This window comes from Oncorhynchus mykiss, unplaced genomic scaffold, assembly GCF_013265735.2.
Source record: "Oncorhynchus mykiss isolate Arlee unplaced genomic scaffold, USDA_OmykA_1.1 un_scaffold_575, whole genome shotgun sequence".
NCBI lineage: Eukaryota > Metazoa > Chordata > Actinopteri > Salmoniformes > Salmonidae > Oncorhynchus > Oncorhynchus mykiss.
The window spans coordinates 1-20,904 of NW_023494022.1; the positions used below are offsets into that span (position 1 = coordinate 1).

The 20,904-nt window shown below is 43.3% G+C and overlaps 20 non-coding genes across 20 annotated transcripts; all 20 read right to left on the reverse strand.

Annotated features, from left to right (window-relative positions):
* Positions 1-369: 369 nt before the first annotated feature.
* Positions 370-451, reverse strand: trnal-aag. The gene has a single exon. It is a non-coding gene; the product is annotated as a tRNA-Leu (tRNA).
* Positions 452-1,188: 737 nt separating this feature from the next.
* Positions 1,189-1,270, reverse strand: trnal-uag. The gene has a single exon. It is a non-coding gene; the product is annotated as a tRNA-Leu (tRNA).
* A 739-nt stretch (positions 1,271-2,009) lies between these two features.
* trnal-uag lies at positions 2,010-2,091 on the reverse strand. The gene has a single exon. It is a non-coding gene; the product is annotated as a tRNA-Leu (tRNA).
* A 738-nt stretch (positions 2,092-2,829) lies between these two features.
* trnal-uag lies at positions 2,830-2,911 on the reverse strand. The gene has a single exon. It is a non-coding gene; the product is annotated as a tRNA-Leu (tRNA).
* A 737-nt stretch (positions 2,912-3,648) lies between these two features.
* trnal-uag lies at positions 3,649-3,730 on the reverse strand. Its single transcript has one exon. It is a non-coding gene; the product is annotated as a tRNA-Leu (tRNA).
* A 1,556-nt stretch (positions 3,731-5,286) lies between these two features.
* Positions 5,287-5,368, reverse strand: trnal-aag. The gene has a single exon. It is a non-coding gene; the product is annotated as a tRNA-Leu (tRNA).
* Positions 5,369-6,926: 1,558 nt separating this feature from the next.
* Positions 6,927-7,008, reverse strand: trnal-uag. The gene has a single exon. It is a non-coding gene; the product is annotated as a tRNA-Leu (tRNA).
* Positions 7,009-7,746: 738 nt separating this feature from the next.
* On the reverse strand, positions 7,747-7,828 carry trnal-uag. Its single transcript has one exon. It is a non-coding gene; the product is annotated as a tRNA-Leu (tRNA).
* Positions 7,829-8,566: 738 nt separating this feature from the next.
* trnal-uag lies at positions 8,567-8,648 on the reverse strand. The gene has a single exon. It is a non-coding gene; the product is annotated as a tRNA-Leu (tRNA).
* A 736-nt stretch (positions 8,649-9,384) lies between these two features.
* Positions 9,385-9,466, reverse strand: trnal-uag. The gene has a single exon. It is a non-coding gene; the product is annotated as a tRNA-Leu (tRNA).
* A 736-nt stretch (positions 9,467-10,202) lies between these two features.
* On the reverse strand, positions 10,203-10,284 carry trnal-uag. Its single transcript has one exon. It is a non-coding gene; the product is annotated as a tRNA-Leu (tRNA).
* Positions 10,285-12,661: 2,377 nt separating this feature from the next.
* Positions 12,662-12,743, reverse strand: trnal-uag. Its single transcript has one exon. It is a non-coding gene; the product is annotated as a tRNA-Leu (tRNA).
* A 737-nt stretch (positions 12,744-13,480) lies between these two features.
* trnal-uag lies at positions 13,481-13,562 on the reverse strand. Its single transcript has one exon. It is a non-coding gene; the product is annotated as a tRNA-Leu (tRNA).
* Positions 13,563-14,298: 736 nt separating this feature from the next.
* trnal-uag lies at positions 14,299-14,380 on the reverse strand. Its single transcript has one exon. It is a non-coding gene; the product is annotated as a tRNA-Leu (tRNA).
* A 736-nt stretch (positions 14,381-15,116) lies between these two features.
* On the reverse strand, positions 15,117-15,198 carry trnal-uag. Its single transcript has one exon. It is a non-coding gene; the product is annotated as a tRNA-Leu (tRNA).
* Positions 15,199-15,938: 740 nt separating this feature from the next.
* Positions 15,939-16,020, reverse strand: trnal-uag. Its single transcript has one exon. It is a non-coding gene; the product is annotated as a tRNA-Leu (tRNA).
* A 736-nt stretch (positions 16,021-16,756) lies between these two features.
* Positions 16,757-16,838, reverse strand: trnal-aag. The gene has a single exon. It is a non-coding gene; the product is annotated as a tRNA-Leu (tRNA).
* A 1,955-nt stretch (positions 16,839-18,793) lies between these two features.
* On the reverse strand, positions 18,794-18,875 carry trnal-aag. The gene has a single exon. It is a non-coding gene; the product is annotated as a tRNA-Leu (tRNA).
* Positions 18,876-19,613: 738 nt separating this feature from the next.
* On the reverse strand, positions 19,614-19,695 carry trnal-aag. The gene has a single exon. It is a non-coding gene; the product is annotated as a tRNA-Leu (tRNA).
* Positions 19,696-20,431: 736 nt separating this feature from the next.
* trnal-uag lies at positions 20,432-20,513 on the reverse strand. The gene has a single exon. It is a non-coding gene; the product is annotated as a tRNA-Leu (tRNA).
* Between the last annotated feature and the right edge of the window lie 391 nt (positions 20,514-20,904).

The following is a 20,904-nucleotide window of genomic DNA, read 5'->3' on the forward strand; positions in this document are numbered from 1 at the left end:
AAAGCGGTGGACTTTGAACCGACACCTCCTGAAAGACTGGGTCCTTAAATCCAGTTCTCTGGACAGCTCGGCCACAGTACCAACTGTTAAAATGGACTGCTGGGTCGTCGCACAGACCATCACAACTTTCCTTTTTTCCAATCAAGGATTTGACGTGAACAACCACCGGTAGGAGGTGCAACTGCCACCGTGAGGAGCACAGGACTTGGTGGCTGGTTGGTTAAGGCGATGGACTACACTATTGAGTTGGAACCCCATCCGTGACACACAACATTGCTTCTTTTCTCCCTTGCACGGCCCTGCATGAAAGTAAAAACGCTGAAATAAAGCAGAACATGTGATAGCTTGCGCATACAAACTCAATAAAGATGGCAGTGGTGGGATTTGAACCCACGCCTCCTTAGAGACTGGAGCCTTAATCCAGCGCCTTAGACCGCTCGGCCACACTACCCAGCTCTGGCAAGATTTCCACACTTTCTCGTCAGTTACCTAGAGCGTCTGCACTCCCTTGTATTTTAGTCTTCTTTTTCATTTTCTTCTTTAAAATCTTTATGTATCTCATGTTGCTCTTGCGTCCTTCATCTTTTTTTGATTCTCTTTCTAAAAATCTTAATTTATCTGATGTTGCTCTTTCTTCCATCGTATAAACTTAGAATTAGTTTCTGCTTTTATGTCTGAAGCAGATTGAATTAGAAAAACACGGCAGATAATTGCAATAACAGACGTGGGAATTAGGGTAAAGGCTGGATTCCCTTTATTTGTCCGGTGTCCTTGGTGGCCTTGTTTGAAATTACATTACAGTTTTCTGTTGAGAAAAAGTTGCAGCGGTGGACTTTGAACCGACACCTCTGAAAGACTGGGTCCTTAAATCCAGTTCTCTGGACAGCTCGGCCACAGTACCAACTGTTAAAATGGACTGCTGGGTCGTCCCACAGACCATCACAACTTTCCTTTTTTCCAATCAAGGATTTGACGTGAACAACCACCGGTAGGAGGTGCAACTGCCACCGTGAGAGCACAGGACTTGGTGGCTGGTTGGTTAAGGCGATGGACTACACTATTGAGTTGGAACCCCATCCGTGACACACAACATTGCTTCTTTTCTCCCTTGCATGGCCCTGCATGAAAGTAAAAACGCTGAAATAAAGCAGAACATGTGATAGCTTGCGCAAACAAACTCAATAAAGATGGCAGTGGTGGGATTTGAACCCACGCCTCCTTAGAGACTGGAGCCTAAATCCAGCGCCTTAGACCGCTCGGCCACACTACCCAGCTCTGGCAAATATTCCACACTTTCTCGTCAGTTACCTAGAGCGTCTGCACTCCCTTGTATTTTAGTCTTCTTTTTCATTTTCTTCTTTAAAATCTTTATGTATCTCATGTTGCTCTTGCGTCCTTCATCTTTTTTTGATTCTCTTTCTAAAAATCTTAATTTATCTGATGTTGCTCTTTCTTTCCATCGTATAAACTTAGAATTAGTTTCTGCTTTTATGTCTGAAGCAGATTGAATTAGAAAAACACGGCAGATAATTGCAATAACAGACGTGGGAATTAGGGTAAAGGCTGGATTCCCTTTATTTGTCCGGTGTCCTTGGTGGCCTTGTTTGAAATTACATTACAGTTTTCTGTTGAGAAAAAGTTGTAGTGGTGGACTTTGAACCGACACCTCTGAAAGACTGGGTCCTTAAATCCAGTTCTCTGGACAGCTCGGCCCACAGTACCAACTGTTAAAATGGACTGCTGGGTCGTCCCACAGACCATCACAACTTTCCTTTTTTCCAATCAAGGATTTGACGTGAACAACCACCGGTAGGAGGTGCAACTGCCACCGTGAGAGCACAGGACTTGGTGGCTGGTTGGTTAAGGCGATGGACTACACTATTGAGTTGGAACCCCATCCGTGACACACAACATTGCTTCTTTTCTCCCTTGCATGGCCCTGCATGAAAGTAAAAACGCTGAAATAAAGCAGAACATGTGATAGCTTGCGCAAACAAACTCAATAAAGATGGCAGTGGTGGGATTTGAACCCACGCCTCCTTAGAGACTGGAGCCTAAATCCAGCGCCTTAGACCGCTCGGCCACACTACCCAGCTCTGGCAAGATTTCCACACTTTCTCGTCAGTTACCTAGAGCGTCTGCACTCCCTTGTATTTTAGTCTTCTTTTTCATTTTCTTCTTTAAAATCTTTATGTATCTCATGTTGCTCTTGCGTCCTTCATCTTTTTTTGATTCTCTTTCTAAAAATCTTAATTTATCTGATGTTGCTCTTTCTTTCCATCGTATAAACTTAGAATTAGTTTCTGCTTTTATGTCTGAAGCAGATTGAATTAGAAAAACACGGCAGATAATTGCAATAACAGACGTGGGAATGAGGGTAAAGGCTGGATTCCCTTTATTTGTCCGGTGTCCTTGGTGGCCTTGTTTGAAATTACATTACAGTTTTCTGTTGAGAAAAAGTTGCAGTGGTGGACTTTGAACCGACACCTCTGAAAGACTGGGTCCTTAAATCCAGTTCTCTGGACAGCTCGCCCACAGTACCAACTGTTAAAATGGACTGCTGGGTCGTCCCACAGACCATCACAACTTTCCTTTTTTCCAATCAAGGATTTGACGTGAACAACCACCGGTAGGAGGTGCAACTGCCACCGTGAGAGCACAGGACTTGGTGGCTGGTTGGTTAAGGCGATGGACTACACTATTGAGTTGGAACCCCATCCGTGACACACAACATTGCTTCTTTTCTCCCTTGCATGGCCCTGCATGAAAGTAAAAACGCTGAAATAAAGCAGAACATGTGATAGCTTGCGCAAACAAACTCAATAAAGATGGCAGTGGTGGGATTTGAACCCACGCCTCCTTAGAGACTGGAGCCTAAATCCAGCGCCTTAGACCGCTCGGCCACACTACCCAGCTCTGGCAAGATTTCCACACTTTCTCGTCAGTTACCTAGAGCGTCTGCACTCCCTTGTATTTTAGTCTTCTTTTTCATTTTCTTCTTTAAAATCTTTATGTATCTCATGTTGCTCTTGCGTCCTTCATCTTTTTTTGATTCTCTTTTAAAAATCTTAATTTATCTGATGTTGCTCTTTCTTCCATCGTATAAACTTAGAATTAGTTTCTGCTTTTATGTCTGAAGCAGATTGAATTAGAAAAACACGGCAGATAATTGCAATAACAGACGTGGGAATGAGGGTAAAGGCTGGATTCCCTTTATTTGTCCGGTGTCCTTGGTGGCCTTGTTTGAAATTACATTACAGTTTTCTGTTGAGAAAAAGTTGCAGAGGTGGACTTTGAACCGACACCTCTGAAAGACTGGGTCCTTAAATCCAGTTCTCTGGACAGCTCGGCCACAGTTACCCACTGTTAAAATGGACTGCTTGGTCGTCGCACAGACCATCACAACTTTCCTTTTTTCCAATCAAGGATTTGACGTGAACAACCACCGGTAGGAGGTGCAACTGCCACCGTGAGAGCACAGGACTTGGTGGCTGGTTGGTTAAGGCGATGGACTACACTATTGAGTTGGAACCCCATCCGTGACACACAACATTGCTTCTTTTCTCCCTTGCATGGCCCTGCATGAAAGTAAAAACGCTGAAATAAAGCAGAACATGTGATAGCTTGCGCAAACAAACTCAATAAAGATGGCAGTGGTGGGATTTGAACCCACGCCTCCTTAGAGACTGGAGCCTAAATCCAGCGCCTTAGACCGCTCGGCCACACTACCCAGCTCTGGCAAGATTTCCACACTTTCTCGTCAGTTACCTAGAGCGTCTGCACTCCCTTGTATTTTAGTCTTCTTTTTCATTTTCTTCTTTAAAATCTTTATGTATCTCATGTTGCTCTTGCGTCCTTCATCTTTTTTTGATTCTCTTTCTAAAAATCTTAATTTATCTGATGTTGCTCTTTCTTTCATCGTATAAACTTAGAATTAGTTTCTGCTTTTATGTCTGAAGCAGATTGAATTAGAAAAACACGGCAGATAATTGCAATAACAGACGTGGGAATTAGGGTAAAGGCTGGATTCCCTTTATTTGTCCGGTGTCCTTGGTGGCCTTGTTTGAAATTACATTACAGTTTTCTGTTGAGAAAAAGTTGCAGCGGTGGACTTTGAACCGACACCTCCGAAAGACTGGGTCCTTAAATCCAGTTCTCTGGACAGCTCGGCCACAGTACCAACTGTTAAAATGGACTGCTTGGTCGTCGCACAGACCATCACAACTTTCCTTTTTTCCAATCAAGGATTTGACGTGAACAACCACCGGTAGGAGGTGCAACTGCCACCGTGAGAGCACAGGACTTGGTGGCTGGTTGGTTAAGGCGATGGACTACACTATTGAGTTGGAACCCCATCCGTGACACACAACATTGCTTCTTTTCTCCCTTGCATGGCCCTGCATGAAAGTAAAAACGCTGAAATAAAGCAGAACATGTGATAGCTTGCGCAAACAAACTCAATAAAGATGGCAGTGGTGGGATTTGAACCCACGCCTCCTTAGAGACTGGAGCCTAATCCAGCGCCTTAGACCGCTCGGCCACACTACCCAGCTCTGGCAAGATTTCCACACTTTCTCGTCAGTTACCTAGAGCGTCTGCACTCCCTTGTATTTTAGTCTTCTTTTTCATTTTCTTCTTTAAAATCTTTATGTATCTCATGTTGCTCTTGCGTCCTTCATCTTTTTTTGATTCTCTTTCTAAAAATCTTAATTTATCTGATGTTGCTCTTTCTTTCATCGTATAAACTTAGAATTAGTTTCTGCTTTTATGTCTGAAGCAGATTGAATTAGAAAAACACGGCAGATAATTGCAATAACAGACGTGGGAATTAGGGTAAAGGCTGGATTCCCTTTATTTGTCCGGTGTCCTTGGTGGCCTTGTTTGAAATTACATTACAGTTTTCTGTTGAGAAAAAGTTGCAGCGGTGGACTTTGAACCGACACCTCCGAAAGACTGGGTCCTTAAATCCAGTTCTCTGGACAGCTCGGCCACAGTTACCAACTGTTAAAATGGACTGCTTGGTCGTCGCACAGACCATCACAACTTTCCTTTTTTCCAATCAAGGATTTGACGTGAACAACCACCGGTAGGAGGTGCAACTGCCACCGTGAGAGCACAGGACTTGGTGGCTGGTTGGTTAAGGCGATGGACTACACTATTGAGTTGGAACCCCATCCGTGACACACAACATTGCTTCTTTTCTCCCTTGCATGGCCCTGCATGAAAGTAAAAACGCTGAAATAAAGCAGAACATGTGATAGCTTGCGCAAACAAACTCAATAAAGATGGCAGTGGTGGGATTTGAACCCACGCCTCCTTAGAGACTGGAGCCTTAATCCAGCGCCTTAGACCGCTCGGCCACACTACCCAGCTCTGGCAAGATATTCCACACTTTCTCGTCAGTTACCTAGAGCGTCTGCACTCCCTTGTATTTTAGTCTTCTTTTTCATTTTCTTCTTTAAAATCTTTATGTATCTCATGTTGCTCTTGCGTCCTTCATCTTTTTTTGATTCTCTTTTTAAAAATCTTAATTTATCTGATGTTGCTCTTTCTTTCCATCGTATAAACTTAGAATTAGTTTCTGCTTTTATGTCTGAAGCAGATTGAATTAGAAAAACACGGCAGATAATTGCAATAACAGACGTGGGAATTAGGGTAAAGGCTGGATTCCCTTTATTTGTCCGGTGTCCTTGGTGGCCTTGTTTGAAATTACATTACAGTTTTCTGTTGAGAAAAAGTTAAGCGGTGGACTTTGAACCGACACCTCCGAAAGACTGGGTCCTTAAATCCAGTTCTCTGGACAGCTCGGCCACAGTACCCACTGTTAAAATGGACTGCTTGGTCGTCGCACAGACCATCACAACTTTCCTTTTTTCCAATCAAGGATTTGACGTGAACAACCACCGGTAGGAGGTGCAACTGCCACTGCGGGGGCACAGGACTTGGTGGCTGGTTGGTTAAGGCGATGGACTACACTATTGAGTTGGAACCCCATCCGTGACACACAACATTGCTTCTTTTCTCCCTTGCATGGCCCTGCATGAAAGTAAAAACGCTGAAATAAAGCAGAACATGTGATAGCTTGCGCAAACAAACTCAATAAAGATGGCAGTGGTGGGATTTGAACCCACGCCTCCTTAGAGACTGGAGCCTAATCCAGCGCCTTAGACCGCTCGGCCACACTACCCAGCTCTGGCAAGATTTCCACACTTTCTCGTCAGTTACCTAGAGCGTCTGCACTCCCTTGTATTTTAGTCTTCTTTTTCATTTTCTTCTTTAAAATCTTTATGTATCTCATGTTGCTCTTGCGTCCTTCATCTTTTTTTGATTCTCTTTTTAAAAATCTTAATTTATCTGATGTTGCTCTTTCTTTCATCGTATAAACTTAGAATTAGTTTCTGCTTTTATGTCTGAAGCAGATTGAATTAGAAAAACACGGCAGATAATTGCAATAACTAGACGTGGGAATGAGGGTAAAGGCTGGATTCCCTTTATTTGTCCGGTGTCCTTGGTGGCCTTGTTTGAAATTACATTACAGTTTTCTGTTGAGAAAAAGTTGCAGTGGTGGACTTTGAACCGACACCTCTGAAAGACTGGGTCCTTAAATCCAGTTCTCTGGACAGCTCGCCCACAGTACCAACTGTTAAAATGGACTGCTGGGTCGTCCCACAGACCATCACAACTTTCCTTTTTTCCAATCAAGGATTTGACGTGAACAACCACCGGTAGGAGGTGCAACTGCCACCGTGAGAGCACAGGACTTGGTGGCTGGTTGGTTAAGGCGATGGACTACACTATTGAGTTGGAACCCCATCCGTGACACACAACATTGCTTCTTTTCTCCCTTGCACTGGCCCTGCATGAAAGTAAAAACGCTGAAATAAAGCAGAACATGTGATAGCTTGCGCATACAAACTCAATAAAGATGGCAGTGGTGGGATTTGAACCCACGCCTCCTTAGAGACTGGAGCCTAAATCCAGCGCCTTAGACCGCTCGGCCACACTACCCAGCTCTGGCAAGATTTCCACACTTTCTCGTCAGTTACCTAGAGCGTCTGCACTCCCTTGTATTTTAGTCTTCTTTTTCATTTTCTTCTTTAAAATCTTTATGTATCTCATGTTGCTCTTGCGTCCTTCATCTTTTTTTGATTCTCTTTCTAAAATCTTAATTTATCTGATGTTGCTCTTTCTTTCATCGTATAAACTTAGAATTAGTTTCTGCTTTTATGTCTGAAGCAGATTGAATTAGAAAAACACGGCAGATAATTGCAATAACAGACGTGGGAATTAGGGTAAAGGCTGGATTCCCTTTATTTGTCCGGTGTCCTTGGTGGCCTTGTTTGAAATTACATTACAGTTTTCTGTTGAGAAAAAGTTTAAGCGGTGGACTTTGAACCGACACCTCCTGAAAGACTGGGTCCTTAAATCCAGTTCTCTGGACAGCTCGGCCCACAGTACCAACTGTTAAAATGGACTGCTGGGTCGTCGCACAGACCATCACAACTTTCCTTTTTTCCAATCAAGGATTTGACGTGAACAACCACCGGTAGGAGGTGCAACTGCCACCGTGAGAGCACAGGACTTGGTGGCTGGTTGGTTAAGGCGATGGACTACACTATTGAGTTGGAACCCCATCCGTGACACACAACATTGCTTCTTTTCTCCCTTGCATGGCCCTGCATGAAAGTAAAAACGCTGAAATAAAGCAGAACATGTGATAGCTTGCGCAAACAAACTCAATAAAGATGGCAGTGGTGGGATTTGAACCCACGCCTCCTTAGAGACTGGAGCCTAAATCCAGCGCCTTAGACCGCTCGGCCACACTACCCAGCTCTGGCAAGATTTCCACACTTTCTCGTCAGTTACCTAGAGCGTCTGCACTCCCTTGTATTTTAGTCTTCTTTTTCATTTTCTTCTTTAAAATCTTTATGTATCTCATGTTGCTCTTGCGTCCTTCATCTTTTTTTGATTCTCTTTCTAAAAATCTTAATTTATCTGATGTTGCTCTTTCTTTCATCGTATAAACTTAGAATTAGTTTCTGCTTTTATGTCTGAAGCAGATTGAATTAGAAAAACACGGCAGATAATTGCAATAACAGACGTGGGAATTAGGGTAAAGGCTGGATTCCCTTTATTTGTCCGGTGTCCTTGGTGGCCTTGTTTGAAATTACATTACAGTTTTCTGTTGAGAAAAAGTTGTAGCGGTGGACTTTGAACCGACACCTCCTGAAAGACTGGGTCCTTAAATCCAGTTCTCTGGACAGCTCGCCCACAGTACCAACTGTTAAAATGGACTGCTGGGTCGTCCCACAGACCATCACAACTTTCCTTTTTTCCAATCAAGGATTTGACGTGAACAACCACCGGTAGGAGGTGCAACTGCCACCGTGAGAGCACAGGACTTGGTGGCTGGTTGGTTAAGGCGATGGACTACACTATTGAGTTGGAACCCCATCCGTGACACACAACATTGCTTCTTTTCTCCCTTGCATGGCCCTGCATGAAAGTAAAAACGCTGAAATAAAGCAGAACATGTGATAGCTTGCGCAAACAAACTCAATAAAGATGGCAGTGGTGGGATTTGAACCCACGCCTCCTTAGAGACTGGAGCCTAAATCCAGCGCCTTAGACCGCTCGGCCACACTACCCAGCTCTGGCAAGATTTCACACTTTCTCGTCAGTTACCTAGAGCGTCTGCACTCCCTTGTATTTTAGTCTTCTTTTTCATTTTCTTCTTTAAAATCTTTATGTATCTCATGTTGCTCTTGCGTCCTTCATCTTTTTTTGATTCTCTTTTAAAAATCTTAATTTATCTGATGTTGCTCTTTCTTTCCATCGTATAAACTTAGAATTAGTTTCTGCTTTTATGTCTGAAGCAGATTGAATTAGAAAAACACGGCAGATAATTGCAATAACAGACGTGGGAATTAGGGTAAAGGCTGGATTCCCTTTATTTGTCCGGTGTCCTTGGTGGCCTTGTTTGAAATTACATTACAGTTTTCTGTTGAGAAAAAGTTGCAGCGGTGGACTTTGAACCGACACCTCTGAAAGACTGGGTCCTTAAATCCAGTTCTCTGGACAGCTCGGCCACAGTACCAACTGTTAAAATGGACTGCTGGGTCGTCGCACAGACCATCACAACTTTCCTTTTTTCCAATCAAGGATTTGACAGTGAACAACCACCGGTAGGAGGTGCAACTGCCACGCGGGGGCACAGGACTTGGTGGCTGGTTGGTTAAGGCGATGGACTACACTATTGAGTTGGAACCCCATCCGTGACACACAACATTGCTTCTTTTCTCCCTTGCATGGCCCTGCATGAAAGTAAAAACGCTGAAATAAAGCAGAACATGTGATAGCTTGCGCAAACAAACTCAATAAAGATGGCAGTGGTGGGATTTGAACCCACGCCTCCTTAGAGACTGGAGCCTAAATCCAGCGCCTTAGACCGCTCGGCCACACTACCCAGCTCTGGCAAGATTTCCACACTTTCTCGTCAGTTACCTAGAGCGTCTGCACTCCCTTGTATTTTAGTCTTCTTTTTCATTTTCTTCTTTAAAATCTTTATGTATCTCATGTTGCTCTTGCGTCCTTCATCTTTTTTTGATTCTCTTTCTAAAAATCTTAATTTATCTGATGTTGCTCTTTCTTCATCGTATAAACTTAGAATTAGTTTCTGCTTTTATGTCTGAAGCAGATTGAATTAGAAAAACACGGCAGATAATTGCAATAACAGACGTGGGAATGAGGGTAAAGGCTGGATTCCCTTTATTTGTCCGGTGTCCTTGGTGGCCTTGTTTGAAATTACATTACAGTTTTCTGTTGAGAAAAAGTTGCAGCGGTGGACTTTGAACCGACACCTCCGAAAGACTGGGTCCTTAAATCCAGTTCTCTGGACAGCTCGGCCACAGTACCAACTGTTAAAATGGACTGCTGGGTCGTCCCACAGACCATCACAACTTTCCTTTTTTCCAATCAAGGATTTGACGTGAACAACCACCGGTAGGAGGTGCAACTGCCACCGTGAGAGCACAGGACTTGGTGGCTGGTTGGTTAAGGCGATGGACTACACTATTGAGTTGGAACCCCATCCGTGACACACAACATTGCTTCTTTTCTCCCTTGCATGGCCCTGCATGAAAGTAAAAACGCTGAAATAAAGCAGAACATGTGATAGCTTGCGCAAACAAACTCAATAAAGATGGCAGTGGTGGGATTTGAACCCACGCCTCCTTAGAGACTGGAGCCTAAATCCAGCGCCTTAGACCGCTCGGCCACACTACCCAGCTCTGGCAAGATTTCACACTTTCTCGTCAGTTACCTAGAGCGTCTGCACTTCCCTTGTATTTTAGTCTTCTTTTTCATTTTCTTCTTTAAAATCTTTATGTATCTCATGTTGCTCTTGCGTCCTTCATCTTTTTTTGATTCTCTTTCTAAAAATCTTAATTTATCTGATGTTGCTCTTTCTTCCATCGTATAAACTTAGAATTAGTTTCTGCTTTTATGTCTGAAGCAGATTGAATTAGAAAAACACGGCAGATAATTGCAATAACAGACGTGGGAATTAGGGTAAAGGCTGGATTCCCTTTATTTGTCCGGTGTCCTTGGTGGCCTTGTTTGAAATTACATTACAGTTTTCTGTTGAGAAAAAGTTGCAGCGGTGGACTTTGAACCGACACCTCCGAAAGACTGGGTCCTTAAATCCAGTTCTCTGGACAGCTCGGCCCACAGTACCAACTGTTAAAATGGACTGCTGGGTCGTCGCACAGACCATCACAACTTTCCTTTTTTCCAATCAAGGATTTGACGTGAACAACCACCGGTAGGAGGTGCAACTGCCACCGTGAGAGCACAGGACTTGGTGGCTGGTTGGTTAAGGCGATGGACTACACTATTGAGTTGGAACCCCATCCGTGACACACAACATTGCTTCTTTTCTCCCTTGCATGGCCCTGCATGAAAGTAAAAACGCTGAAATAAAGCAGAACATGTGATAGCTTGCGCAAACAAACTCAATAAAGATGGCAGTGGTGGGATTTGAACCCACGCCTCCTTAGAGACTGGAGCCTAATCCAGCGCCTTAGACCGCTCGGCCACACTACCCAGCTCTGGCAAAGATTTCCACACTTTCTCGTCAGTTACCTAGAGCGTCTGCACTCCCTTGTATTTTAGTCTTCTTTTTCATTTTCTTCTTTAAAATCTTTATGTATCTCATGTTGCTCTTGCGTCCTTCATCTTTTTTTGATTCTCTTTCTAAAAATCTTAATTTATCTGATGTTGCTCTTTCTTTCATCGTATAAACTTAGAATTAGTTTCTGCTTTTATGTCTGAAGCAGATTGAATTAGAAAAACACGGCAGATAATTGCAATAACAGACGTGGGAATTAGGGTAAAGGCTGGATTCCCTTTATTTGTCCGGTGTCCTTGGTGGCCTTGTTTGAAATTACATTACAGTTTTCTGTTGAGAAAAAGTTGTAGCGGTGGACTTTGAACCGACACCTCCGAAAGACTGGGTCCTTAAATCCAGTTCTCTGGACAGCTCGGCCACAGTACCAACTGTTAAAATGGACTGCTTGGTCGTCGCACAGACCATCACAACTTTCCTTTTTTCCAATCAAGGATTTGACGTGAACAACCACCGGTAGGAGGTGCAACTGCCACGCGTGAGAGCACAGGACTTGGTGGCTGGTTGGTTAAGGCGATGGACTACACTATTGAGTTGGAACCCCATCCGTGACACACAACATTGCTTCTTTTCTCCCTTGCATGGCCCTGCATGAAAGTAAAAACGCTGAAATAAAGCAGAACATGTGATAGCTTGCGCAAACAAACTCAATAAAGATGGCAGTGGTGGGATTTGAACCCACGCCTCCTTAGAGACTGGAGCCTAATCCAGCGCCTTAGACCGCTCGGCCACACTACCCAGCTCTGGCAAGATTTCCACACTTTCTCGTCAGTTACCTAGAGCGTCTGCACTCCCTTGTATTTTAGTCTTCTTTTTCATTTTCTTCTTTAAAATCTTTATGTATCTCATGTTGCTCTTGCGTCCTTCATCTTTTTTTGATTCTCTTTCTAAAAATCTTAATTTATCTGATGTTGCTCTTTCTTTCATCGTATAAACTTAGAATTAGTTTCTGCTTTTATGTCTGAAGCAGATTGAATTAGAAAAACACGGCAGATAATTGCAATAACAGACGTGGGAATTAGGGTAAAGGCTGGATTCCCTTTATTTGTCCGGTGTCCTTGGTGGCCTTGTTTGAAATTACATTACAGTTTTCTGTTGAGAAAAAGTTGCAGCGGTGGACTTTGAACCGACACCTCCGAAAGACTGGGTCCTTAAATCCAGTTCTCTGGACAGCTCGGCCACAGTACCAACTGTTAAAATGGACTGCTTGGTCGTCGCACAGACCATCACAACTTTCCTTTTTTCCAATCAAGGATTTGACGTGAACAACCACCGGTAGGAGGTGCAACTGCCACGCGTGAGAGCACAGGACTTGGTGGCTGGTTGGTTAAGGCGATGGACTACACTATTGAGTTGGAACCCCATCCGTGACACACAACATTGCTTCTTTTCTCCCTTGCATGGCCCTGCATGAAAGTAAAAACGCTGAAATAAAGCAGAACATGTGATAGCTTGCGCAAACAAACTCAATAAAGATGGCAGTGGTGGGATTTGAACCCACGCCTCCTTAGAGACTGGAGCCTAAATCCAGCGCCTTAGACCGCTCGGCCACACTACCCAGCTCTGGCAAGATTTCCACACTTTCTCGTCAGTTACCTAGAGCGTCTGCACTCCCTTGTATTTTAGTCTTCTTTTTCATTTTCTTCTTTAAAATCTTTATGTATCTCATGTTGCTCTTGCGTCCTTCATCTTTTTTTGATTCTCTTTTTAAAAATCTTAATTTATCTGATGTTGCTCTTTCTTCCATCGTATAAACTTAGAATTAGTTTCTGCTTTTATGTCTGAAGCAGATTGAATTAGAAAAACACGGCAGATAATTGCAATAACAGACGTGGGAATTAGGGTAAAGGCTGGATTCCCTTTATTTGTCCGGTGTCCTTGGTGGCCTTGTTTGAAATTACATTACAGTTTTCTGTTGAGAAAAAGTTGCAGCGGTGGACTTTGAACCGACACCTCCGAAAGACTGGGTCCTTAAATCCAGTTCTCTGGACAGCTCGGCCCACAGTACCACTGTTAAAATGGACTGCTTGGTCGTCGCACAGACCATCACAACTTTCCTTTTTTCCAATCAAGGATTTGACGTGAACAACCACCGGTAGGAGGTGCAACTGCCACGCGGGGAGCACAGGACTTGGTGGCTGGTTGGTTAAGGCGATGGACTACACTATTGAGTTGGAACCCCATCCGTGACACACAACATTGCTTCTTTTCTCCCTTGCATGGCCCTGCATGAAAGTAAAAACGCTGAAATAAAGCAGAACATGTGATAGCTTGCGCAAACAAACTCAATAAAGATGGCAGTGGTGGGATTTGAACCCACGCCTCCTTAGAGACTGGAGCCTAAATCCAGCGCCTTAGACCGCTCGGCCACACTACCCAGCTCTGGCAAGATTTCCACACTTTCTCGTCAGTTACCTAGAGCGTCTGCACTCCCTTGTATTTTAGTCTTCTTTTTCATTTTCTTCTTTAAAATCTTTATGTATCTCATGTTGCTCTTGCGTCCTTCATCTTTTTTTGATTCTCTTTTTAAAAATCTTAATTTATCTGATGTTGCTCTTTCTTCCATCGTATAAACTTAGAATTAGTTTCTGCTTTTATGTCTGAAGCAGATTGAATTAGAAAAACACGGCAGATAATTGCAATAACAGACGTGGGAATTAGGGTAAAGGCTGGATTCCCTTTATTTGTCCGGTGTCCTTGGTGGCCTTGTTTGAAATTACATTACAGTTTTCTGTTGAGAAAAAGTTGCAGCGGTGGACTTTGAACCGACACCTCCGAAAGACTGGGTCCTTAAATCCAGTTCTCTGGACAGCTCGGCCACAGTACCAACTGTTAAAATGGACTGCTGGGTCGTCCCACAGACCATCACAACTTTCCTTTTTTCCAATCAAGGATTTGACGTGAACAACCACCGGTAGGAGGTGCAACTGCCACGCGGGGGCACAGGACTTGGTGGCTGGTTGGTTAAGGCGATGGACTACACTATTGAGTTGGAACCCCATCCGTGACACACAACATTGCTTCTTTTCTCCCTTGCATGGCCCTGCATGAAAGTAAAAACGCTGAAATAAAGCAGAACATGTGATAGCTTGCGCAAACAAACTCAATAAAGATGGCAGTGGTGGGATTTGAACCCACGCCTCCTTAGAGACTGGAGCCTAAATCCAGCGCCTTAGACCGCTCGGCCACACTACCCAGCTCTGGCAAAATATTCACACTTTCTCGTCAGTTACCTAGAGCGTCTGCACTCCCTTGTATTTTAGTCTTCTTTTTCATTTTCTTCTTTAAAATCTTTATGTATCTCATGTTGCTCTTGCGTCCTTCATCTTTTTTTGATTCTCTTTCTAAAAATCTTAATTTATCTGATGTTGCTCTTTCTTTCATCGTATAAACTTAGAATTAGTTTCTGCTTTTATGTCTGAAGCAGATTGAATTAGAAAAACACGGCAGATAATTGCAATAACAGACGTGGGAATTAGGGTAAAGGCTGGATTCCCTTTATTTGTCCGGTGTCCTTGGTGGCCTTGTTTGAAATTACATTACAGTTTTCTGTTGAGAAAAAGTTGCAGCGGTGGACTTTGAACCGACACCTCCGAAAGACTGGGTCCTTAAATCCAGTTCTCTGGACAGCTCGGCCACAGTACCAACTGTTAAAATGGACTGCTTGGTCGTCGCACAGACCATCACAACTTTCCTTTTTTCCAATCAAGGATTTGACGTGAACAACCACCGGTAGGAGGTGCAACTGCCACCGTGGGGCACAGGACTTGGTGGCTGGTTGGTTAAGGCGATGGACTACACTATTGAGTTGGAACCCCATCCGTGACACACAACATTGCTTCTTTTCTCCCTTGCATGGCCCTGCATGAAAGTAAAAACGCTGAAATAAAGCAGAACATGTGATAGCTTGCGCAAACAAACTCAATAAAGATGGCAGTGGTGGGATTTGAACCCACGCCTCCTTAGAGACTGGAGCCTAAATCCAGCGCCTTAGACCGCTCGGCCACACTACCCAGCTCTGGCAAAATATTCACACTTTCTCGTCAGTTACCTAGAGCGTCTGCACTCCCTTGTATTTTAGTCTTCTTTTTCATTTTCTTCTTTAAAATCTTTATGTATCTCATGTTGCTCTTGCGTCCTTCATCTTTTTTTGATTCTCTTTCTAAAAATCTTAATTTATCTGATGTTGCTCTTTCTTTCATCGTATAAACTTAGAATTAGTTTCTGCTTTTATGTCTGAAGCAGATTGAATTAGAAAAACACGGCAGATAATTAGCAATAACTAGACGTGGGAATTAGGGTAAAGGCTGGATTCCCTTTATTTGTCCGGTGTCCTTGGTGGCCTTGTTTGAAATTACATTACAGTTTTCTGTTGAGAAAAAGTTGTAGTGGTGGACTTTGAACCGACACCTCCGAAAGACTGGGTCCTTAAATCCAGTTCTCTGGACAGCTCGGCCACAGTTACCAACTGTTAAAATGGACTGCTTGATCGTCGCACAGACCATCACAACTTTCCTTTTTTCCAATCAAGGATTTGACGTGAACAACCACCGGTAGGAGGTGCAACTGCCACCGTGGGGGCACAGGACTTGGTGGCTGGTTGGTTAAGGCGATGGACTACACTATTGAGTTGGAACCCCATCCGTGACACACAACATTGCTTCTTTTCTCCCTTGCATGGCCCTGCATGAAAGTAAAAACGCTGAAATAAAGCAGAACATGTGATAGCTTGCGCAAACAAACTCAATAAAGATGGCAGTGGTGGGATTTGAACCCACGCCTCCTTAGAGACTGGAGCCTAAATCCAGCGCCTTAGACCGCTCTGCCACACTACCCAGCTCTGGCAAACATTCACACTTTCTCGTCAGTTACCTAGAGCGTCTGCACTCCCTTGTATTTCAGTCTTCTTTTTCATTTTCTTCTTTAAAATCTTTATGTATCTCATGTTGCTCTTGCGTCCTTCATCTTTTTTTGATTCTCTTTCTAAAAATCTTAATTTATCTGATGTTGCTCTTTCTTCCATCGTATAAACTTAGAATTAGTTTCTGCTTTTATGTCTGAAGCAGATTGAATTAGAAAAACACGGCAGATAATAGCAATAATAGACGTGGGAATGAGGGTAAAGGCTGGATTCCCTTTATTTGTCCGGTGTCCTTGGTGGCCTTGTTTGAAATTACATTACAGTATTCTGTTGAGAAAAAGTTGCAGTGGTGGACTTTGAACCGACACCTCTGAAAGACTGGGTCCTTAAATCCAGTTCTCTGGACAGCTTGGCCACAGTTCCCACTGTTAAAATAGGACTGCTTGGTCATCGCACAGACCATCACAACTTTCCTTTTTTCCAATCAAGGATTTGACGTGAACAACTACCGGTAGGAGGTGCAACTGCCACCGTGGGGCACAGGACTTGGTGGCTGGTTGGTTAAGGTGATGGACTACACTATTGAGTTGGAACCCCATCCGTGACACACAACATTGCTTCTTTTCTCCCTTGCATGGCCCTGCATGAAAGTAAAAACACTGAAATAAAGCAGAACATGTGATAGCTTGCGCAAACAAACTCAATAAAGATGGCAGTGGTGGGATTTGAACCCACGCCTCCTTAGAGACTGGAGCCTTAATCCAGTGCCTTAGACCGCTCAGCCACACTACCCAGCTCTGGCACGATTTCCAAACTTTCTCGTAAGTTACCTAGAGCGTCTGCACTTCCTTGTATTTTAGTCTTCTTTTTCATTTTCTTCTTTAAAATCTTTATGTATCTCATGTTGCTCTTGCGTCCTTCATCTTTTTTTGATTCTCTTTCTAAAAATCTTAATTTATCTGATGTTGCTCTTTCTTCCATCGTATAAACTTAGAATTAGTTTCTGCTTTTATGTCTGAAGCAGATTGAATTAGAAAAACACGGCAGATAATTGCAATAACAGACGTGGGAATTAGGGTAAAGGCTGGATTCCCTTTATTTGTCCGGTGTCCTTGGTGGCCTTGTTTGAAATTACATTACAGTTTTCTGTTGAGAAAAAGTTGCAGTGGTGGACTTTGAACCGACACCTCTGAAAGACTGGGTCCTTAAATCCAGTTCTCTGGACAGCTCGCCCACAGTACCAACTGTTAAAATGGACTGCTGGGTCGTCCCACAGACCATCACAACTTTCCTTTTTTCCAATCAAGGATTTGACGTGAACAACCACCGGTAGGAGGTGCAACTGCCACCGTGAGAGAACAGGACTTGGTGGCTGGTTGGTTAAGGCGATGGACTACACTATTGAGTTGGAACCCCATCCGTGACACACAACATTGATTATTTTCTCCCTTGCACGGCCCTGCATGAAAGTAAAAACGCTGAAATAATGCAGAAAATGTGATAGCTTGCGCATACAAACTCAATAAAGATGGCAGTGGATGGATTTGAACCCACGCCTCCTTAGTGACTGGAGCCTTAATCCAGCGCCTTAGACCGCACGGCCACACTACCCAGCTCTGGCAAAATATTCACACTTTCTCGTCAGTTACCTAGAGCGTCTGCACTCCCTTGTATTTCAGTCTTCTTTTTAATTTTCTTCTTTAAAATCTTTATGTATCTCATGTTGCTCTTGCGTCCTTCATCTTTTTTGATTCTCTTTCTAAAAATCTTTATTTATCTGATGTTGCTCTTTCTTTCATCGTATAAACTTAGAATTAGTTTCTGCTTTTATGTCTGAAGCAGATTGAATTAGAAAAATACGGCAGATAATTGCAATAACAGACCTGGGAATTAGGGTAAAGGCTGGATTCCCTTTATTTGTCCGGTGTCCTTGGTCCTTGATTTGAACCCACGCCTCCTTAGAGACTGGAGCCTAAATCCAGCACCTTAGACCGCTCGGCCACACTACCCAGCTCTACTTCAGGTTTTCACACTTTCTCGTCAGTTACCCAGAGCGTCTGCACTCCCTTGTATTTTAGTCTTCTTTTTCATTTTCTTCTTTAAAATCTTTATGTATCTCATGTTGCTCTTGCGTCCTTCATCTTTTTTTGATTCTCTTTCTAAAAATCTTTATTTATCTGATGTTGCTCTTTCTTTCATCGTATAAACTTAGAATTAGTTTCTGCTTTTATGTCTGAAGCAGATTGAATTAGAAAAACACGGCAGATAATTGCAATAATAGACGTGGGAATGAGGGTAAAGGCTGGATTCCCTTTATTTGTCCGGTGTCCTTGGTGGCCTTGTTTGAAATTACATTACAGTTTTCTGTTGAGAAAAAGTTGCAGTGGTGGAATTTGAACCGACACCTCTGAAAGACTGGGTCCTTAAATCCAGTTCTCTGGACAGCTTGGCCACAGTTCCCACTGTTAAAATAGACTGCTTGGTCATCGCACAGACCATCACAACTTTCCTTTTTTCCAATCAAGGATTTGACGTGAACAACTACCGGTAGGAGGTGCAACTGCCACCGTGGGGGCACAGGACTTGGTGGCTGGTTGGTTAAGGCGATGGACTACACTATTGAGTTGGAACCCCATCCGTGACACACAACATTGCTTCTTTTCTCCCTTGCATGGCCCTGCATGAAAGTAAAAACACTGAAATAAAGCAGAACATGTGATAGCTTGCGCAAACAAACTCAATAAAGATGGCAGTGGTGGGATTTGAACCCACGCCTCCTTAGAGACTGGAGCCTTAATCCAGCGCCTTAGACCGCTCGGCCACACTACCCAGCTCTACTTCAGGTTTTCACACTTTCTCGTCAGTTACCCAGAGCGTCTGCACTCCCTTGTATTTTAGTCTTCTTTTTCATTTTCTTCTTTAAAATCTTTATGTATCTCATGTTGCTCTTGCGTCCTTCATCTTTTTTTGATTCTCTTTCTAAAAATCTTAATTTATCTGATGTTGCTCTTTCTTCCATCGTATAAACTTAGAATTAGTTTCTGCTTTTATGTCTGAAGCAGATTGAATTAGAAAAACACGGCAGATAATTGCAATAATAGACGTGGGAATTAGGGTAAAGGCTGGATTCCCTTTATTTGTCCGGTGTCCTTGGTGGCCTTGTTTGAAATTACATTACAGTTTTCTGTTGAGAAAAAGTTGCAGTGGTGGACTTTGAACCGACACCTCTGAAAGACTGGGTCCTTAAATCCAGTTCTCTGGACAGCTTGGCCACAGTTCCCACTGTTAAAATAGACTGCTTGGTCATCGCACAGACCATCACAACTTTCCTTTTTTCCAATCAAGGATTTGACGTGAACAACTACCGGTAGGAGGTGCAACTGCCACCGTGGGGGCACAGGACTTGGTGGCTGGTTGGTTAAGGCGATGGACTACACTATTGAGTTGGAACCCCATCCGTGACACACAACATTGCTTCTTTTCTCCCTTGCATGGCCCTGCATGAAAGTAAAAACACTGAAATAAAGCAGAACATGTGATACCTTGCGCAAACAAACTCAATAAAGATGGCAGTGGTGGGATTTGAACCCACGCCTCCTTAGAGACTGGAGCCTTAATCCAGCGCCTTAGACCGCTCGGCCACACTACCCAGCTCTGGCAAGATTTCCAAACTTTCTCGTCAGTTACCTAGAGCGTCTGCACTTCCTTGTATTTTAGTCTTCTTTTTCATTTTCTTCTTTAAAATCTTTATGTATCTCATGTTGCTCTTGCGTCCTTCATCTTTTTTTGATTCTCTTTCTAAAAATCTTAATTTATCTGATGTTGCTCTTTCTTTCATCGTATAAACTTAGAATTAGTTTCTGCTTTTATGTCTGAAGCAGATTGAATTAGAAAAACACGGCAGATAATAGCAATAATAGACGTGGGAATGAGGGTAAAGGCTGGATTCCCTTTATTTTCCGGTGTCCTTGCTGGCCTTGTTTGAAATTACATTACAGTTTTCTGTTGAGAAAAAGTTAAAGCGGTGGACTTTGATCCCACACCTCTGAAAGACTGGATCCTTAAATCCAGTTCTCTGGACAGCTCGGCCACAGTACCAACTGTTAAAGTGGACTGCTGGGTCGTCCCACAGACCATCACAACTTTCCTTAATTCCAATCAAGGATTTGACATGAACAACCACCGGTAGGAGGTGCAACTGCCACCGTGAGAGCACAGGACTTGGTGGCTGGTTGGTTAAGGCGATGGACTACACTATTGAGTTGGAACCCCATACGTGACACACAACATTGATTTTTTTCTCCCTTGCATGGCCCTACATGAAAATAAAAACGCTGAAATAAAGCAGAACATGTGATAGCTTGCGCAAACAAACTCAATAAAGATGGCAGTGGTGGGATTTGAACCCACGCCTCCTTAGAGACTGGAGCCTAAATCCAGCGCCTTAGACCGCTCGGCCACACTACCCAGCTCTGGCAAGTCTCCACACTTTCTCGTCAGTTACCTAGAGCGTCTGCACTCCCTTGTATTTTAGTCTTCTTTTTCATTTTCTTCTTTAAAATCTTTATGTATCTCATGTTGCTCTTGTGTCCTTCATCTTTTTTTGATTCTCTTTCTAAAAATCTTAATTTATCTGATGTTGCTCTTTCTTTAATAGTATAAACTTAGAATTAGTTTCTGCTTTTATGTCTGAAGCAGATTGAATTAGAAAAACACGGCAGATAATTGCAATAACAGACGTGGGAATTAGGGTAAAGGCTGGATTCCCTTTATTTGTCCGGTGTCCTTGGTTGCCTTGTTTGAAATTACATTACAGTTTTCTGTTGAGAAAAAGTGGCAGATTTTGAACCGACACCTC